Genomic DNA, 18408 nt, shown 5'->3' with positions numbered 1-18408 from the left:
AATAAAGAGGTGAGATCATTCTGGATAGTGATCAGCTCTAGGAAGGAAGTAAAACCGTGTGGTGTGAGAGTGGGTGTGAGGTGCCACTGAAGCTGCAGGGGTAGGGGGAAGGGAGGAGGTCTTGAAGAGGCGAGATTGGAACAGAGCAGGTACATGCAGAGCAGGAGCGAGAGTAGCAAGTGCAAGCTTCAGAGGGTTTCACAGGAAGCTCAGATGTGTCTGAGGAACAACAAAGACGGCAACATAGCTGGAGCCCAGTGAGTGAATGCGTGGTCCGGAGAAGGCCAGAGGATGGGCAGGAGCCGGGAGAAGCTACTGAAGTTAAGTGGGGGGATAGTGTTCACCTTTGCCGCCAAGGTACCTAGTACATAACGGACACCGACTACTTGCTGAATACTGGTAGCAACGTGCCCGTGACCAGTTAGGCCACACAAGCAATTCTTGGATCATTTTCAAGTTAAAATTTCATCTTTGTGCCGTATGCTTCTGAGCTCTTACCAAAACCGACCAGATGGGGAAGGAGATGCTCAGGTATTGATAGATTCTTCTCTTCCCTGTCCCATCTCATCCACTCTTCTTCAGTGACCCAGATTATCTCCGCCAGAGATGTGTAACAGAGATGAAGGTGGCAAGCCTGGGCCAGTTAGAGAAAAGGCAGGTAGGAAACAGGTTCCGTCAGTTTCTCTCCTTTCTGACTCCAAGAGGGGTCCAGGTCCCTGGACAAGCGTAAGGATGTGGCACAAAGTGGAGGAGAGAGGCTGAGCAGCGGGGGGACCGCATAAAGGGTGGGAGGAGGGTGGTGGCCCTTGGAGGCGCCTGCCGCCGCAGCAGCTCTGGCCCCTGAAGGTGCGGCAGTCCCAGCAATACAACGGGGCTGCTGGCAGGGCCTGGGGCCGCGACCAGCCTGAGGAAGGAAAGACCGGTCAGCGAATCAGAATGGAAGGAAAGGCCTGAGTCTCAGTGACAGGAATTTATTTATTTATTTGGCTGCACCAGGTCTTCCCTGCAGCATGCGGGCTCTAGTTGCGCCATATGGGATCTAGTCCCCCTCCCAGGGATCGAACTTTTGCCTCCTGTGTTGGAAGTGCGGAGTCTTAGCCACTGGACCACTGGGGAAATCCTTCCGTAATAGGAATTTGTACAACAACATCAACCTTCTAGTAACAACAGTGAGAGTTTGTTTTATTTAATTATTTCTAATTTTAATTTTTATGAAATAATAAATGTGAGAAAAAGCACAGAAAATAAGTATACAGTACAATGAATACTTACAAAGCAAACATCCAAGTAATCATCACCCAGGTCATGAAACAGAACATTGTCAACATCATCCCCCAAGCCCAGCACACCCCCATCCTTTCCAGATTACTATCTCAGTTAGAGGCAGCCAGTAGCTGGATTTTTGTAATAGTCACTTCCTTGATTTTCTTAATAGTTTTATAACCTATGAATTGCACGGAGAGTCTTAAATTAGGACTTTCTCACATAAATCCTAAGACTGAGGAATGCAAAGGAGAGCCTCTTTAATATAGATCCTTCTCCAGTGAATCTTGACAGGCTCTGGGGAGATGGTAGTGGATTTGAGGCTTTGGTATTTGTCAGAGAAAGTGGTGTTGAGGCTTCTCTCATTCAACCAGTGTTTGAGTGCTCACTACATTTAAAGCTCCTGAAGAGCACTCTCAGGGGCATAAAGATGCACCCCAAACTGAGCCTGCCCCTGGGAGCTTACAGTCAGGCAGGGAAAGTGTGGATAAGCACGACAGAACAGGGTGAGGTCCAGGGAAATCCTCAGATAAGAGCTACAGGAATTTAGAAGAGGCAGGGGCCACTTTTGGTGGCAGGGACCAGAGCAAGCTTCATGGAAGAGGTGGATGACACTCATTCATGCATTATTTATCAAACATTTCTGAAGGTTGGCAGAGTGCCAGGAAATTAGGTAAAAGGAAACAAAAATGAATACGTTAAGGTCCCTGCCTGCTCATGGCCGAATGGCATTTTAGCAGATACAAATATGGCATGCTTTAAATAGAGCATAATAGGAATAATTGGTTGTGTGGAGTTGTCAGGGAAGCATTCACAGCTGAGATCTAGGTTAGTCCTTGAAGAAAAGAACAAGAGTTTGCCAGACAAAGAAGGGAACCACTGAATCTGCCTAGTTACAGAAGTGGGAAAGGACACAAGGTCCATGTTGGCAAAAGGAGCAGTTAATAGTGGGAAGGAGAGTGGAACTTGAGAGGTAGGAGAGATGAACAGGAAGGGTGTTGTTGGTTAGTGGAACAGCATTAGCAGGGCATAGAGACCAGAAATCACGGTACCTGCGTGCACAATACTAAGTAACTTACTCTAACTGCAGCATAAGGGGGTGGAATGAAAGCTGTGATGGTTAATTTTATATGTCAACTTGACTGGGCCGTGCGGTGCTGAGATATTTGGTCAAACATTATTTTGGATGTGTCTGTGAGAGTTTCTGGATGATATTAACATTTGAGTAAAGCAGATTGCCCTCCCTGATGTGGTGGGCCTCATCCAACCAGTTGAAGGGCTGAGCAAAAAGGTTAACCCTCCCTTGAGTAAGGAAGAAGTAAGTCCTGGCTTTGGACTCAAACTGAAATGTTGACTTTTCTTGGGTCTTGAGTGGCTGGCTACTGGACTGCAATGGAAACATTGGCTCTTCTGGTTCTCAGGCCATCAGACTTGGATGGGAACTGTACCAGTTCCTGTGTCTCTAGCTTGCCAACTCACCTTGCAGATCTTGGGGCATACCAGCCTCTGTAATCGTGTGAATCAGTTCCTTATAATTAATCTCTTTAGGTAGATTTGGAAATATAGATACATATAAATATGTTAATAAATAGATGTAGATCTATCTATCCATCTATCGAATCTCCTATTGGTTCTGTTCCTCTGTAGAACTAATGCAGAAGGGAAGGGGAAATAACTTTGGAAAGGCAAGTTGGTGCCTGATTATGGGGGACAGAGAATACCTGGCTAAAGGACTTAGAATTTTATTTTGAAGACAGAGAAGAAAGCACTGGGATTTCCTGAACTGGGCAGTGTCTTAATCAGAACTGACACCTAGGAAGATGAAAGCTGTGCTGTATAAAATGAATTCAAACAGAGCTTCTTCTTGATTTCTTACATTTTTAGCTGCACCACATGGCGTGTGGGGTCTTAGTTTCTTGACCAAGGATTGATCCAGCGCCCTTTGCAGTGGAAGCGCAGAATCTTAACCACTGAACCATCAGGGAAGTCCTAAAAGAGAGACTCTTAAAGGAAACCTCTAGAAGTTGGGTATTAATTTGTGGGCATAGGATCTACAATGCAAAAAAGTTTGGGATCCCTGGATGTATGAAGGTTCAGGGACCCGAAGCCGATCTAGGCACCGCAGAACCTGAAGCACGTGGGAACTGGAAGATGATTTCTGTGGTGCTGATGAGATTTGTGAGTAGCTGGAAATTTGGAAAAGGGGGTGAGAAGGGGTTAGAGAGGGTAGAGATTTGGGAATCATCTACATAGAGGGTGGTGGCAAGTACCACAAGGGGCAGACACTGGGGTCAGGAGTGTCAGAGTGATGGTGCATCAAGAGCCTTGAAGTTGCAAGTAACAGAAACCTACTCCACCTGGCCCAGGCAGTAGAGGGAATTTATTGGCTAATGTGATTGCAAACTGAAGCAAGACTGGATCCAAGGGCTCAGTCATGCTCCTGAGACTTGGTTTCACTGTCCTGTCTCTCTGCTCTGTTCTCCCCTCTGTCTGGGTCTCATTCTCAGGCCGTCGCTCGCCTGATGGTGGGAAGAGGGCTGCCAGCAGTGCCGTGATTACGTGCTGCTCTCAGAAGATGGATTCATTCAACTGGAAAGTTCTGACCAAAGGCCCGGAATCGGATCTCCTGGCTCTCGTTGGGTCACGTGCCCACTGCTGGCATGCTGTGGCCAGAGAGCCCTCTAAAATGCTCTGATAGGCCAAGAGTGGGCCACAGTGTGTAGCCCTGCAACTTGGGGAGAGACTCATCTCCTCTCAAGCCACAGGGGTTGAGAACTGGGGGAAGAGCTGCCCAGGAGAAATGGAAATGCTGTTACCAGAGGAAAAAGGAATGGACACTGGGCTGGTAATCACAGGGGAAGGAGAACTGGAAACCCACAGGCTGGCCCTCCTGCAAATGTGAAGCAGCTGCCGCCAGTGAGGCAGTGGGGAGGGGCCACCAGGAGGTGGAGGTCTGGGCTGATAGCAAGGGAAGGGCTAGACTGGGTCAAATAGTAACACTGTTGCCTTTGCTGCTCCTGCTGCTAAATCGCTTCAGTCCTGTCCCACTCTGTGTGACCCCATAGATGGCAGCCCACCAGACTCCCCTGTCCCTGGGATTCTCCAGGCAAGAACACTGGAGTGAGTTGCCATTTCCTTCTCCAATGCATGAAAGTGATAAGTGAAGTCGCTCAGTCATGTCCGACTTAGTGACCGCATGGACTGCAGCCCACCAGGCTCCTTCATCCATGGGATTCTCCAGGCAACAGTACTGGAGTGGGGTGCCATTGCCTTCTCCACTGTTGCCTTTGGGGGCGATGTAAATGTTGGGGAAGGTTCTTCTGACAAAGCCCTGACAACATAACAGACAAAGTGCTAAGTGAGTTCTTGTCCTCAGGATACAGGCAGGAAAAACCGAGTGGACTGGGTGACACCCCATCAGGATTTTGCTGCTGATGGAAAGGGCAGACATTGTCTGGGGACATTGATGGGAACTGTGAGATGGGATGGAGGAAAGGTCACTGCCAACTGGTCTTGTGGAGGGAGTAAACAACCGGTTTTCCTTCCAGTTTAAGAAACTAAGCTCATGCATTTTTCCAACAGTCAAAAATTTACAGTAACCAAAAATAACCTAAATTCCAACAGTAGGCGATTGATTGGATAAATATAGAAATGCCTGAATAATGAAATGCAGCCTTTAAAAATGATGCGTGGGGACTTCCCTGGTTGTCTAGACCTCGGCCTTCCAGTGCAGGGGGTGTGGATTTGATCCCTGGTTGGGGGGTTGGTTTCCCTGGTGGCTCAGAGGGTAAAGCATCTGCCTGCAATGAGGGAGACCCGGGTTCGATCACTGGGTCAGGAAGATCCCCTGGAGAAGGAAATGGCAACCCACTCCAGTATTTTTGCCTGGAAAATCCCATGGACTGAGGAGCCTGGTAGGCTACAGACCATTCGGTCGCAAAGAGTCGGACACAACTGAGCAACTTCACTTTCACTTTGGGGAGTTAAGATCCTACATGCCTTGAGGCGGAAAAAAAAAATAAAACAAAACATAAAACAAACAATATGGTAACAAACTCAATAAAGACTTTAAAAACGGTCCACATTAAAAAAAAACAACTATATTTTTTAGTATATGATGCTTTACTTGACATGGAAAGATGTTTGCAATGTAGTTTTGAGAGAGAAATGCAGAGTACAATCTGTTTTTGTATAAATGTGTATATATATATATCTATGAATATATATATTTATAGATATACATCAGATCAGATCAGATCAGTCGCTCAGTTGTGTCCGACTCTTTGCGACCCCATGAATCGCAGCACGCCAGGCCTCCCTGTCCATCACAAACTTCCAGAGTTCACTCAGACTCATGTCCATCGAGTCAATGATGCCATCCAGCCATCTCATCCTCTGTCGTCCCCTTCTCCTCTTGCCTCCAATCCCTCCCAGCATCAGAGTCTTTCCCAATGAGTCAACTCTTCGCATGAGGTGGCCAAAGTAATACACACATATATCTATGAATATCTGGAAAGGTGTACACCAAAATGTTAATAGTTGGTATCACTAGGGGTAGGACTAACAGCTAAAGCTTATCTTCTGATTTCATTTTAATAAACCTGCTAGGTAGTATGTATGTACTACCTACTAACAACATACTACCTACAACTACCTATATACTGCCTACAATTAGGTAGTATGTAGGTCAACTGGCCTCTTGGGTTTAAGTGCTAGTTCTGCCACTGCCTGGCTTGGTGACCTTGGGTAAGTCCCTTAACACATCTGAGCCTCTGTTCATGCATCAATAAGTGGGGGTCAACTTTGTGCAGTGGCAGTATCCTAGCCTAGGAAGTTTATCCCAGATGTGATTATGGCTGATTGAAAAAAAAAATAAGTGGGGGTAGTAGTTCTTAACTTCTAGGGTGGTTGTGAATTTTACATTAGCTACTATTACATGCAAACCTGTCCAGTTCAGTTCAGTCGCTTAGTCGTGTCCGACTTTGCAACCCCATGAACCGCAGGACGCCAGGCCTCCTGTCCATCACCAACTCCTGGAGTTTACTCAAACTCAGGTCCATTGAGTCGGTGATGCCATCCAACCATCTCATCCTCTGTCGTCCCCTTCTCCTCCTGCCACCTATAGTAAACACTCAAAAATGTATTTTTCTCGTGTAATTAAAAAGTCCAAAAGAAATTCTTAACTATTAAATATATTGGAAACAAATGTTTTTCTTGGCCAACTAACTGGTGGTCATCAACAAAGGAGCTATTACTAAGATAAGCTATTTTCCTGGAACACTGGGAAACATCTGAACAAGACGGAAGGTTCCTACTCTCCTGAAGTTTGCACACTAGCCAGGAAGACAGATGATAAACGGATGCTGTGAGGATAGCAAGATCAGGAAGTCGGTGACATTGAAAGGCTGAGAGCCAGCAGAAGGGCTGAAGAGGAAGCAGTGAGCGCGGGTGGTGGGGAGGAAGTCTCTAAACCAAGAGATGTGGTTGGAGCGAGGGACAGAAGGGTCTAAACAGAGATGAGAAGCGACCTCAGCTCTTAAGCCAGTTCAGTTCAGTCACTCAGTCGTGTCCGACTCTTTGCAACCGCATGGACTGCAGCATGCCAGGCCTCCCTGTCCATCACCAACTCCCAGAGTTTACTCAAACTCATGTCCATTGAGTCAGTGATGCCATCCAACCTTCTCATCTTCTGTCGTCCCCTTCTCCTCCCGCCTTCAATCTATGGTCTTTTCCAGTGAGTCAGTTCTTCGCATCAGGTGGCCAAAGTATTGGAGTTTCAGCTTCAGCATCAGTCCTTCCAATGAATATTCAGGACTGATTTCAGGACTGGCATGGACTGGTTGGATCTCCTTGCAGTCCAAGGAACTCTCAAGAGTCTTCTCCAACACCACAGTTCAAAAGCATCAATTTTTAGGCGCTCAGTTTAAGCCAAGGCGGACTGAATACAGGCCAGGGGGAGTCAGGAGGCCGTCCCACTTGTGGTGTGGTCTTGGGCAAGTCACTGCCCATTTGAGTAGCCACTGTCTTCTCTCTGCAAAATCGGGATGCTAACGCTTTGTAAGGATGCAAGGATCAAAAGACATGTTAGGGGTAGCGCTTTGCAAGCGATCGTTTGTGGCATAAATTACAAATCCAGGAAAAGAACTGCAGAAAGAAGTCCAGAGAGCAGCCACCAACTAGCGACCGCGGTGATGCGCGTGCGCGTTAGGCGGCCCGAGCCAGGGGCCTGGCGGGAGGCGGGGGAGGAGTTCAGGCCCCGCCCGGAACCGCTCGGCCTCTTTTCGCCTCCCGGCCCCTCCCATTTCCGCGGATAACCCAACCGTGCGTCGCCTGCGTGCTGACGTCAGGCGCGTGCCCCTGTCCGGCAGCCGAGGAGACCCCGCGCAGTGCTGCCAACGCCCCGGCGGAGGAGCTGAGGTGAGTGTGGGGCCCGAGGTTGCCCCGCGGGAGCGGCTCCCCCCTCACACCGTCCCCTTGCCCCCGCCTCGCCGCCCCTGGCGTCTCCCCGTCTGCGGGGACCTCCCGCTCTGGGACCCCCAGGGGGCGGGCGCGGGGCACCGCGGGGGGAGGGGTGCCGGGCTCGCGCGGCGCGGGTCCGGGTTCTGTCAGGGGGCCTGAGGGGAGGGGGTCGCGGAGGGCCCGGCGGCGGCGGCGGCGGGGGGCGCGGGTTCGCCCCGGAGCGCGCGGCCGGGGCGTGAGGTGCCGGGGCGAGGGCGCGGCCAGGCTGTCACCGGGCAGCGGCGGAAGGAAAGGGTCACACCCATCCCGGCCGCCCGGCTCCCCTCCCCCGCGGCCCCGCGGACGCCCACCCCTCCATTCGCCGGGGCGGGCGGCCGGGCCGGGGCGGCGAGGGCCGCAGACCCTCTTCCAGGCGCCCGCGGGCTGGCGGGGCCGGGGCTCCCCGGCTGGCCGTCCGGCCCCCAGCGCGCGCCCCGGCTTCGACTTCCTGCTTCGCCGCGGACATTTTGCGGCCGGCGGCGGGGGAGGGGAGCGGATCGCGAGCGCGGTCGGGGAAGCGGGCGGCCCGGGGGGGCTCGGCCCTGCCGCGCGCCTTCCTCGCTCTGCGGCGCGGCCGCCCGACGCCTCGTCCCGCGCCGGGAGGGTGGGCTGGGGGGCGGCTCGGTCGCCGCTTCTCCGGTCTCCTTGATTGCCGCCCTAGGTCGAGTTCCTCCCAATACCGTTTCCGTTTGGCTTCTCCCAACTCTTCTCCCTCCCCGCCTCTTCAGTTGAAGCTGCCCTTGCTGGGAGTTAACCTAAACACCTCCCGAAACTGTCGTTCTGCTTTTTGCCTGATTCCTCTCTTTAGGGGGAAATTTTTCTTTGTTCATTTGCTTCCCACCCTCCCCCCCCTTTCCCTTTAAGTCCTAGAGAAATGCAGTGGGGAAGATTACGTCATTGCAATATAAGGGGTGAGAGTTTTTAACTCCTGCAAGTCAGGGGCTCGCTAAATTAAGACAGCATTTCGTAGCCTCTGTTGGGTCCACCCAGTGGCATATCCTGCCTGTTTCCCAACTACTGGTATTCAGAGATGATCTTTTGAAATCCTGGCCGTGTCATACACGTCTGAAAAGCCAGGGAGGTTTAAAATCTCAAGATGATCTTAATGCCAGGGGAATAAAACGTAAGACAACACTTTTCCTTGCCACTTGGCGTGGGCAGTAACTTTAAAGATCCCTGTGACTGTATTGGAATGAAATTAATTTATTTGTGGAAGCCTTTGTTTGTTCCAAAATAACATTCTCAGATTATTTAACTTTAATAAGTGTGTCTTATTGATTCCGAGTACGTACCTAAGTCGACTCACGTGCTCTTTTGTGGCAAGGGTGTGGTGAAAAGAGAATCAGGTCATTTTACACCTGTTCTTTGCTTGCTGGTTACTTTAGTTTTGTTAAAATGAGTTTTGGATTTTTAACCAAAAAAAAAAAAAACAACACCTCAAGTGAATAACATTTTCAGACTTGGGAGATCATAGTATTCATTCTTCAGAATCCTAGGCACATCTTGAATTGTATATCCTTCACGGGCTACAGGGCACAGTAGCACAGAAAAATATTAGCATTGTAAAGCAAATGAGACCCAATTGTGTAATGCATTGTTATAAGGATAGTTCATGTTGGAACAAGTACTTTCTCATTGTTTCTCGTTTCTATGGAGAGAACAGGTTGCTTGTTAAACACTTAAAGAAGTCGATTTAAAGCAGCTTTTGGTAGATGATTATATAGGTGTGGAGCTTGGATCTTCTGAAATACATTTGCCATAATGTATCTCTTTTTAAGAATATAAAATTAAAATAAAATTAAAAAAAAGAATATAAAATTGAAGTACTTATCTGCCATATTTCTTGACTCTTCTGTACTTAAGAGCTTTAAATACACACGTATCAATTGTCTTCCCTTTTAAAAGTATGGCAGAATAGTTTGGATTTACAGCTTTTATGGGTCAGGAAGATCCCCTGGAGAAGGAAATGGCAACTCACTCCAATATTCTTGCCTGGAGAATCCCATGGACGGAGGAGCCTGGTGTGGGCTACAGTCCACCAGGTCGCAAAGAGTCGGACACTACTGAGCGACTTCACTTTCACTTTCACAGCTTTTATACTGAGGCAAGGAGATTGGTGATTGAGTATTAAAAATGAGCTCTTTCTCAGTAATATTTTCAAGACCCAAAAGGTATCACAACCTCTTAAAATGTTTGTATATAATAACACCTGTACTCAGCTGAACTTAATTTTGGGGGCACCCAAGGCAGGTATTACAGCCTAGGGTGGTGGTGGTTCAGTTGCTAAGTTGTGTCGGACTCTTTGTAACTCTGTGGCCAGGCTCCCCTGTCCTCCACTGTCTCTTAAGGTAGTCAGGGGCTGAAATGAAACATCAGTGAGATTCTTTTAAAGCCCACCAAACCCACATCTTGACTTTTTTGTAACGTCAAGATTTTTTTTATTCGGGTACTTTTTCCACTTTTAATTTTATGATTTATTAGAGAAGCATTTCTAGTTACTTTAAAAATGGTTCACTAATAAAACGTTTTGATTCAAGATGTGTTCCATTTGGAAAACTTCAAAGTACAGTTTACTGTGCCTGTCTGGGAGTAGTTATAGCCATTCTTGGAAATAAAAGTCAAATTGTACTTTTTATTTTAAATGCATTTATTGTTTTAGGGTCTGTTTTGAGAGGACAAGGAATGCTTAATGAGAAACACTTAAGGCCACAGAGCTTCCTCTGCTGGGGGAAGGGGGGGGTTAATATTTTGTTAACTTCTGTCCCATAAAGACCTATATATTTTCTATTAAAGGTTGCATTCTAGTTTTTCAATATTTGGTAGTCTCTTCCAAGTCTATTAATTTCACCCACTAGAATGTAAGTCTGTGAAGGCAGGACTTTTGACCTAGTATGGTCACCCTGATCCCTGGCACCTAGAATAGTAGCAAACCATGATGTATCTCAAGAAATGAATGAATGTGATGTCGGAGGGTTAACATTTTCTCTTTCTGCATATTCTACAGGCGTATGTACTTTGTTTCCTGAGACGACTTTTGTGCTTGGTCAACCATATGCATATTTGGGCTCATTGAAGTGATGATTACTAATCTTTTGCTTGAACATATCCATCTGTTTACTCCTATATTTGCTGCAGGTGTACTATCTGAACAATTAATAGTTGCTTAGAAAATCTTTTCTGATGACTGGTTTTTATTCTCCTAAAAATTATTCAGACTTCAATGTGTTTCCTTCCCCAGTTTCTTTTTTGAAATAGCTTAATTATGCGACTTCTTTCCCTCAGTTTATTATTTTTTTTAATTTAATTTTATTTTTAAACTTTACATAATTGTATTAGTTTTGCCAAATATCAAAATGAATCCGCCACAGGTATACATGTGTTCCCCATCCTGAACCATCCTCCCTCCTCCCTCCCCATACCATCCCTCTGGGTCATCCCAGTGCACTAGCCCCAAGCATCCAGTATCGTGCATCGAACCTGGACTGGCAACTCGTTTCATACATGATATTTTACATGTTTCAATGCCATTCTCCCAAATCTTCCTACCTTCTCCCTCTCCCACAGAGTCCATAAGACTGTTCTATACATCAGTGTCTCTTTTGCTATCTCGTACACAGGGTTATTGTTACCATCTTTCTAAATTCCATATATATGCGTTAGTATACTGTATTGGTGTTTTTCTTTCTGGCTTACTTCACTCTGTATAATAGGCTCCAATTTCATCCACCTCATTAGAACTGATTCGAATGTATTCTTTTTAATGGCTGAGTAATACTCCATTGTGTAGATGTACCACAGCTTTCTTATCCATTCATCTGCTGATGGACATCTAGGTTGCTTCCATGTCCTGGCTATTATAAACAGGGCTGCGATGAACATTGGGGTATACGTGTCTCTTTCCCTTCTGGTTTCCTCAGTGTGTATGCCCAGCAGTGGGATTGCTGGGTCATAAGGCAGTTCTATTTCCAGTTTTTTAAGGAATCTCCACACTGTTCTCCATAGTGGCTGTACTAGTTTGCATTCCCACCAACAGTGTAAGAGGGTTCCCTTTTCTCCACACCCTCTCCAGCATTTATTATTTGTAGACTTTTGGATCGCAGCCATTCTGACTGGTCTTTCCCTCAATTTAATGGCATAAAATTGTTGGTCATGTTATGTTTTGTCCCTTACGTTTCTACTTTTAGTTACTCATCCCTTCAGTCCAAAGTATTTTTGCTAAAGCAAATCAATTTTCATTACTTGTTTTGGCCTTCACTCCTGTTATAAGTCCTGGATGTCAAAACTCTTCTTTACTAGTTGCCTGTGGGACATTGGTCTCAAATTGCTCATTCCATGAAGTGAAATCCCAGTTTTGCTACTAAAATGGTGTCCTACTAAAAAAAATTAGAAACATTTTTTTGTTAAAGTATTTAGCTGTTATGCTGAAATCCAGAACAGTTTCTAACAGCAAAAATCTACATATTAAGTTACAGTGTTTACTAAACGTCAGTGGTCAGTCACCTGAAGAGAACCTCGGTTGCTCACTCTGTTCTTTAACACTTGACATTTGCATCATCTTCTGTAAGAGTGAGCCATTTTGATTTGCTATTGCTGTGTGTTTTGAGAGAGAGACTGCGAGCATAGTGATTAATAGTGTAGACTCTGGGATCAGACTGCTTGGATTCAAATCCTGGCTTTGGCATTTATTAGCTCCATGCAGCCCGAGTAACGTCTTTGTGACTGGATTAACCTTCTATAGCAAAGGACTAGCAATAGTCTCTACCTCACAGTGGTGGTGGTGGTTGGTTGCTAAGTTGTGTCCGACTCTTGCGACCCCATGGTATGCTCCTCTGTCCATATGATTTCCCAGTCAAAAATACTGGAGTGGGTTGCCATTTCCTTCTCCAGGGAATCTTCCCAATTCAGGACCCAGGAATTGAACCTGTTTCCCGGGCACTGCTGGTGGATTCTTCACTGCTGAGCCATTAGGGAAGCCCCACAGTGTTGTTAGGAGTATTCTAAATGAAGTACTTAAAGCAATTATCTGGGGCACAGCAGTGCTTTGTAGGTGTTTGCTCTTGCTATTATTACAGCCTTGCTTAATGCCCCTATTTTTGAGAAGTTATATGCATTTCTTTCAAACATCAACAGTTTAATAACAATCCCTCCCCCAGATTAATCTCATGAAACCATAAAAATTAAATGAAGTGGGAATTGGTGTCTGCTTTAAGTTTATATTCATTATCTTAAGCAGTGTCATAGAGCTAAGGGTGTAAGTTCTCAAGTGTGAAGTACATGGTCCTGTGGACTAGCAGCATAAGCCTCATCCTGGAGCTCCTTATCTCAGGCTCCATTCCAGTCCTGCTGAATCAGCATCTGCATTTTAATGCGATCTCCAAGTGATTTCATGCACATTGAAGTTTGAAGCACCCTCTGAGTTATAGTTTCCTGCCTGTTGTGTAGAATCACCTCATGTCTGTGCTCATCATCAGGAACTAATGTGTTTAGTTTCTAGAGAGTCATTTCCCACTTAGTAATAACTAATCTAAAATTCTAGTTTTAGAACTGCTTGAACTTGAGTTTGGTTACACGTCTGAACTCAGTGACTTTTTATGGAAAACTAATTGCTGTTATGAAGAGCATATGATTAGGATCATTCACATAATTGTTGGTTATGAAAACAGGTTAAATACAAAGTTGGCATTTAGCTGATCAGATGTAAAAAATGTTTTATGCTTTTTTGGTACTAAAATAAACCATATCTCCAGTCTCAGGGGAAAATGTTAATAACTAAAATCTAGTCTTACTAACTACCATCGTGAAAAAATTATTGCTATTTTTAAAGGACTTGATTAAATATTCTCTGGTTTTTCTTAATACTGATTGATGTAGAAGAGATTCACCAGTAATATCCCTGTGCAGTGTGTGCTCTGGAGCAGTGTTGCGTGACCTTTTTCAGATCAGTGGAGACATAAAAAATAAGTATGGTATCCCCCCCCAGAGTAAAAGGATAAAACTACTCTTGGCTGGCTGGAGGTGCTGCAGCCCTAGGAGAGCTGGGAATCAATGTCTCAGGCAAACCTGAGTCCATTCTGTGTGTCCCAAGGGGCATTTTGAAGCCATCTGCTGTTAGATATTAAGCCACAGCCCTCATTTTCAGCTAAAAAGATTGTCACTTTTTGTTACTCCTTGTGTAAACAGAAGAGATTGAAGATAACAGGTCAAATGAGGAGTAGGTGAAACCAGGGGGAGAAATGAAGGTGGAATTAAAGAATATTGTAATTAGTGTTAAAGACTGTGAGATGATAAATTTTGTAGAAGAAAGCGTAAGCAAGATTTCAGCTACAATCCATTTACTTTGTTGGTAGGCAATTTTAGGATATTTGTAATTTTTTTGTTTTCATTGGGTTTATTTTAAATCTGTCCAAAAGCAGATGAAGAGGAGTAGGATGTGAGAGTCAAGTTTCTTAAGAAAGATATCTTTGTTATATGTGATTTCAAGGATTTTCATCCTAATACAGCTTCATGGTAGCTTCTAGTGTTTGTAAAACAGCTGAAGGCTATTTGAGAGGAGCTCAATTTTAGAATCTTTTGAAGTGGAGTTAAACCATCTCTATTATTTATTACTTTGCCAGAAAACCATATTTTTATTGTGAGGTTTAAGAATAACAATACGACTTACTTAGATTTTAAATATAAAATTTCATTTTTCAGATAACTAGGAATGAATGGATAGTTCCTGTGAATATTGAGTGCTGGGGCTTTAAATGTGAGTGCTAGGGTTTTAAATCAGTATCTAATACTCTAATTTGTTTCAGAAAGTGTATAAATAGTATACATAGTATAAAATATAAGCTATTAAAATGTTTGAATCATTTTAGGTTGTATGATTTATTTGTTTAAAGGGCCAAAGGAAATGTTAGTTCATCCTAAGCATTTATAAATCAGTGGAGCTGGGGATAAGGGATACTTTAAATTTTTAAGAGTGGGAATTTTTCTGGTGGTCCAGTGGTTAGAACTCTGCCCTTAGAATACTGGGGGCATGGGTTCAGTCCTTGGTTAGGGAGCTAAGATCCCCCGTGGCATGCTGTGTAGCCAATAAATAAATTAAAAAAAAAATTTTTTAAGAGTAATGCCTATGTTAATTCTCTAGTGTGTTTCAGAATAGCTGGAAGAGGTTTCCATGGGGATGGGTTGGAACCTCTACTTAATATATCCCCAGTTTGGAAATTTATGATATGTAAGTTTGTTAAGGGTTCATAGAAGTTTTTTACATTTGATCACAGATTGTGAGAATCTGTTTAATTCAGTGTTTTTTAAACTTGTTTGGTGATGGCCCTATCTCCCCAACCCATGGAACACCCAGTTCCACCTTTGAGAAAGTAGACTGGGAGATAGTGGTGTTTGGTGGCTCCATTAGGTTCAGGGGCTGTTGGTGTGGCTTTGCTATGGGTAGAAAAATGGAAAAAACTTTCTTAAGTTCCTGAGGCAAGTGAAAGGTAGAGACTTTAGCAGAGGCCACAGATTATCTATTCTTGCTGTAGCCTAAACGCCGCTCAGGATCTTTGTACAGAAATTGCTAATATGCACTTCCTTAGGATGGAACTTGGCATGTTATGTATAAAACACATCTTTGGGGTATCGGTGGGGCAGTTAAGTATTCATTGGAAGGATTGATGCTGAAGCTCCAATACTTTGGCCATCTGATGTGAAGAGCTGACTCATTGGAAAAGACCTTAATGCTGGGAAAGATTGAAGCCAAAAGGAGAAGAGGGCAGCAGAGGATGAGATAGTTAGATAGCATCACCTACTCAATGGACATGAGTTTGAGCAAACTCGGGGAGATATTGGAGGACAGAGGAACCTGGTGTGTTGCAGTCCGGGGTTGCAAAGAGTTGGACACAACTTGGCAGCTTAACAGTAACAACATGGGGGTGTAGCTCCATCTCAATTTAAAAATCAGGCAAGGTATTGGAAGGGTTGCAATCCATTATTAGGGACTGGGAAAGTGATTGTCTAGTGGCTGCAAAGGAAATCTCTGAAATGGAGTCTCTGTCTCCAGTTTTCTTTGTTCTTGGATCAGTGATCCTAGTTTGAGTATTTATTATTTTCCAATATTCTGAAAAGCTTGCAGTAATTTCAAAGCCATTTTTTAAAAGCTCTGAAAGTCATGTAATTTTTAAAACTACTTTATTTGAGATCCAAAGAAGTTTTTTGTTTAAAAAATAATTGTAAACGTACACAAATTTTTTAGGAGTTTGTGGCAGTAATCTGTAAGTTCTTCGTATTTTATAATTTGACATCTTTCTTTTGCTTTTTCTTGTCATACATACTGCCCAATCCACTTCTCCCTTCTCACAAAAACAAAAACCCTGCCCAGATACCATCTTTTACGTTGATTTTTTTCCCCCCTAGTTTCATATATTACATGGAAATGAAGATGTATTCTCCTAAAAAATTGTCCTTAGTTCTAGTTCAGAGCCAGGAATAGAAAAAATCATTTTACTTACTGTTGGATAGTTGACCAAGAGAGGTGGGACTTAGGTTGGGGTCTTTTAGTTCTTTTTAAAAAATTACTATTTTTTGGTAGTGGGGTAATATTTCTTTAGGATCACAATTCATGTCTTGGATGTGATATATGTTGAAGATAACAAAAGTTTATTTTCTGTTGACATCAGATTTTTTACCTCTGCTACTTTCAGTTTGAGAAATTGGTATCATTTCTGCTTTTATAAAACATAGATCTCTCATGCTCTGTCTTTTTTAACAATACAAAGATGAGGTGATTCTTTGCAAATATTAACACACACTCTAAAAGAAACGTAAGACTTAGAAACAGCTTTTAAAATAGAACTAATCAATAGCAAAGATTTTTGTGAAAACCTAGATTCTGGAAATAATTTTTTGGCAGTTCTGTGTTTCCTTAAGTATACTATTTTAATTGATGTTAAATCTGAGTGAATTGTTCCAAAATTAGAAGCACATTTTAATTATAAAGCTACTGAGTGTAAGATTGGCTACATGAACTATTTCACTGTGATACAGTTGGAAACATCATGTGGTATGCATTCTTTATAGGGATCTTGTTTTTTATAGAAAAGTATCCTTTTCTGCTAGTTTCCCTGCTGGTCCAGTGGTTAAGACTCTGGGCTTCCAATGCAAGGTGGGGGGATCCCTGGCCAGGGAATTAAGATCCCCCATGCCACATGCCACAAAAAGAAAAAAAGTAGAATTGTGCATTCCTAGACTACAGTTGCTCATGATGATTCGGGGTATTTATTCCCCAAAATGATACTGGGTGGCTTTTAAACACTTAGATGTTAACTACTATAGCTAGTTTGGGCTGTGGCCTTGACTTAAGCTTTAGGAATAGGATTCTTGTCTTTCAGAGGGAGTTAAAAAAAATTTTTTTTTTTCTTCCTCCCTCCCTTCTTTTCTCCAGATAGTAATAGATGAGGGTTAAGAGCTTAGAGGATCGACTAATGGGTATATTCTGAGTTCAAAGAACAAGTGTTTTTTGTTTTTGTTTTTGTTTTTTTTTTGACTCGCTTTATCTCTAACGCATAGTGTTTTATTAATTAGTGATTTCAGCAACCCTTTGTATGCTCTCTGGAAATGACAGTTCTGGGTGTTGGCGATAGAAGTGAATGCAATAGACCAAAACAGATCTCTGGCCCCATAAAATTGACACACTAGTGTGTGGGTTGGAGATAAGTGGCTAAAAATGAAGAAGGGGAGGTAGGGTACAGTGGAGTGTTTCAGGGTTTGTAGAACTTGTGGTGCAGTTTAAGATAAGGTAATCAGAGGAGTTCTCACTCCAGAATGACATTTGAGCAAAGACCTGTAGGAGATATGACTGAAGGAGTCATCCAGGCCAGAGCATTCTAAGTAGAGGGAACTACTATAGACAGTCTTAAATCAGTGACCAGTGCTGTTCCACCTAATTTTATATGAAATGTTTAAAAATAGACATTAAACAAATTAATTTTTTTCTTTATTTAAACGTTTATTTTTAATAGAAGGATAATTGCTTTAAAAGAAGTCTATTATTTAAAAGAAGTGTATTATTAATGCATCTGGAATACCATTATAGGAGCTTAGCCTAATTCTCAAAATGTGGTATGTGTATATAATTTCCATAGAAGGAATTCATAATCAGAGTAGAAGTTTGTGCTTTGATGGTGCTCTCTTTGGTTGCAAAGTGTGCTCCAAAAGGCATATTTGTTGCCAGCACATACTGGTGGTTTTTCAGTCTTTGCAACTCTTATCTTTGTCGTTGTCGTTTTTGTTTCTCTTGATCTCTTTTAGTGGATAGAACTATACTGTTACCTCTGTGCAGCCAGGCTGAAACATCTGCAGTCAAGCCAGCTGTACTGCCTTGACATAGAATTTAGTGCAAGTGTTATAACGTCTTTATTCTTTGTTGAATTATTTCTTCAAGTGCATAGCTGAGTGCTTCTGTAGAAGTTCACCCTGTTAATTTTACATCAAAATTGGTAGACTGCTTTGATTCAGAATCTTGGTAATCTTATTTAAAAAAAAAAAAAAAAGGCTTGTAGTTTGTAAAATAGATTGTTGAGTGTCTGAATGTAGGTACCTCTGCCTCATTAGCTGTAACAAAATTTAAATGATCATGGTTGGTTTCGTAACCATGGTGGCCTCTCACCT

At 43.6% G+C, this 18408-nt stretch overlaps 1 protein-coding gene across 4 annotated transcripts in view; it reads left to right on the top strand.

Moving 5' to 3' along the window:
* Window positions 1-7530: 7530 nt before the first annotated feature.
* CDC42 (cell division cycle 42) overlaps window positions 7531-18408 on the top strand; it is a 167290-nt gene continuing 156412 nt past the window's right edge. For all 4 annotated transcript variants that reach the window (XM_055574212.1, XM_055574211.1, XM_055574215.1 and 1 more), the window contains exon 1: window positions 7531-7680. The gene's annotated coding sequence lies outside the window, so the exon portion shown is untranslated. The remainder of the gene's footprint in view (window positions 7681-18408) is intronic.

This window comes from Bubalus kerabau, chromosome 3, assembly GCF_029407905.1.
Source record: "Bubalus kerabau isolate K-KA32 ecotype Philippines breed swamp buffalo chromosome 3, PCC_UOA_SB_1v2, whole genome shotgun sequence".
Lineage (NCBI taxonomy): Eukaryota > Metazoa > Chordata > Mammalia > Artiodactyla > Bovidae > Bubalus > Bubalus kerabau.
Note: the sequence above shows the minus strand (reverse complement) of the source record. Positions and strands in the feature narration are given on the sequence as shown.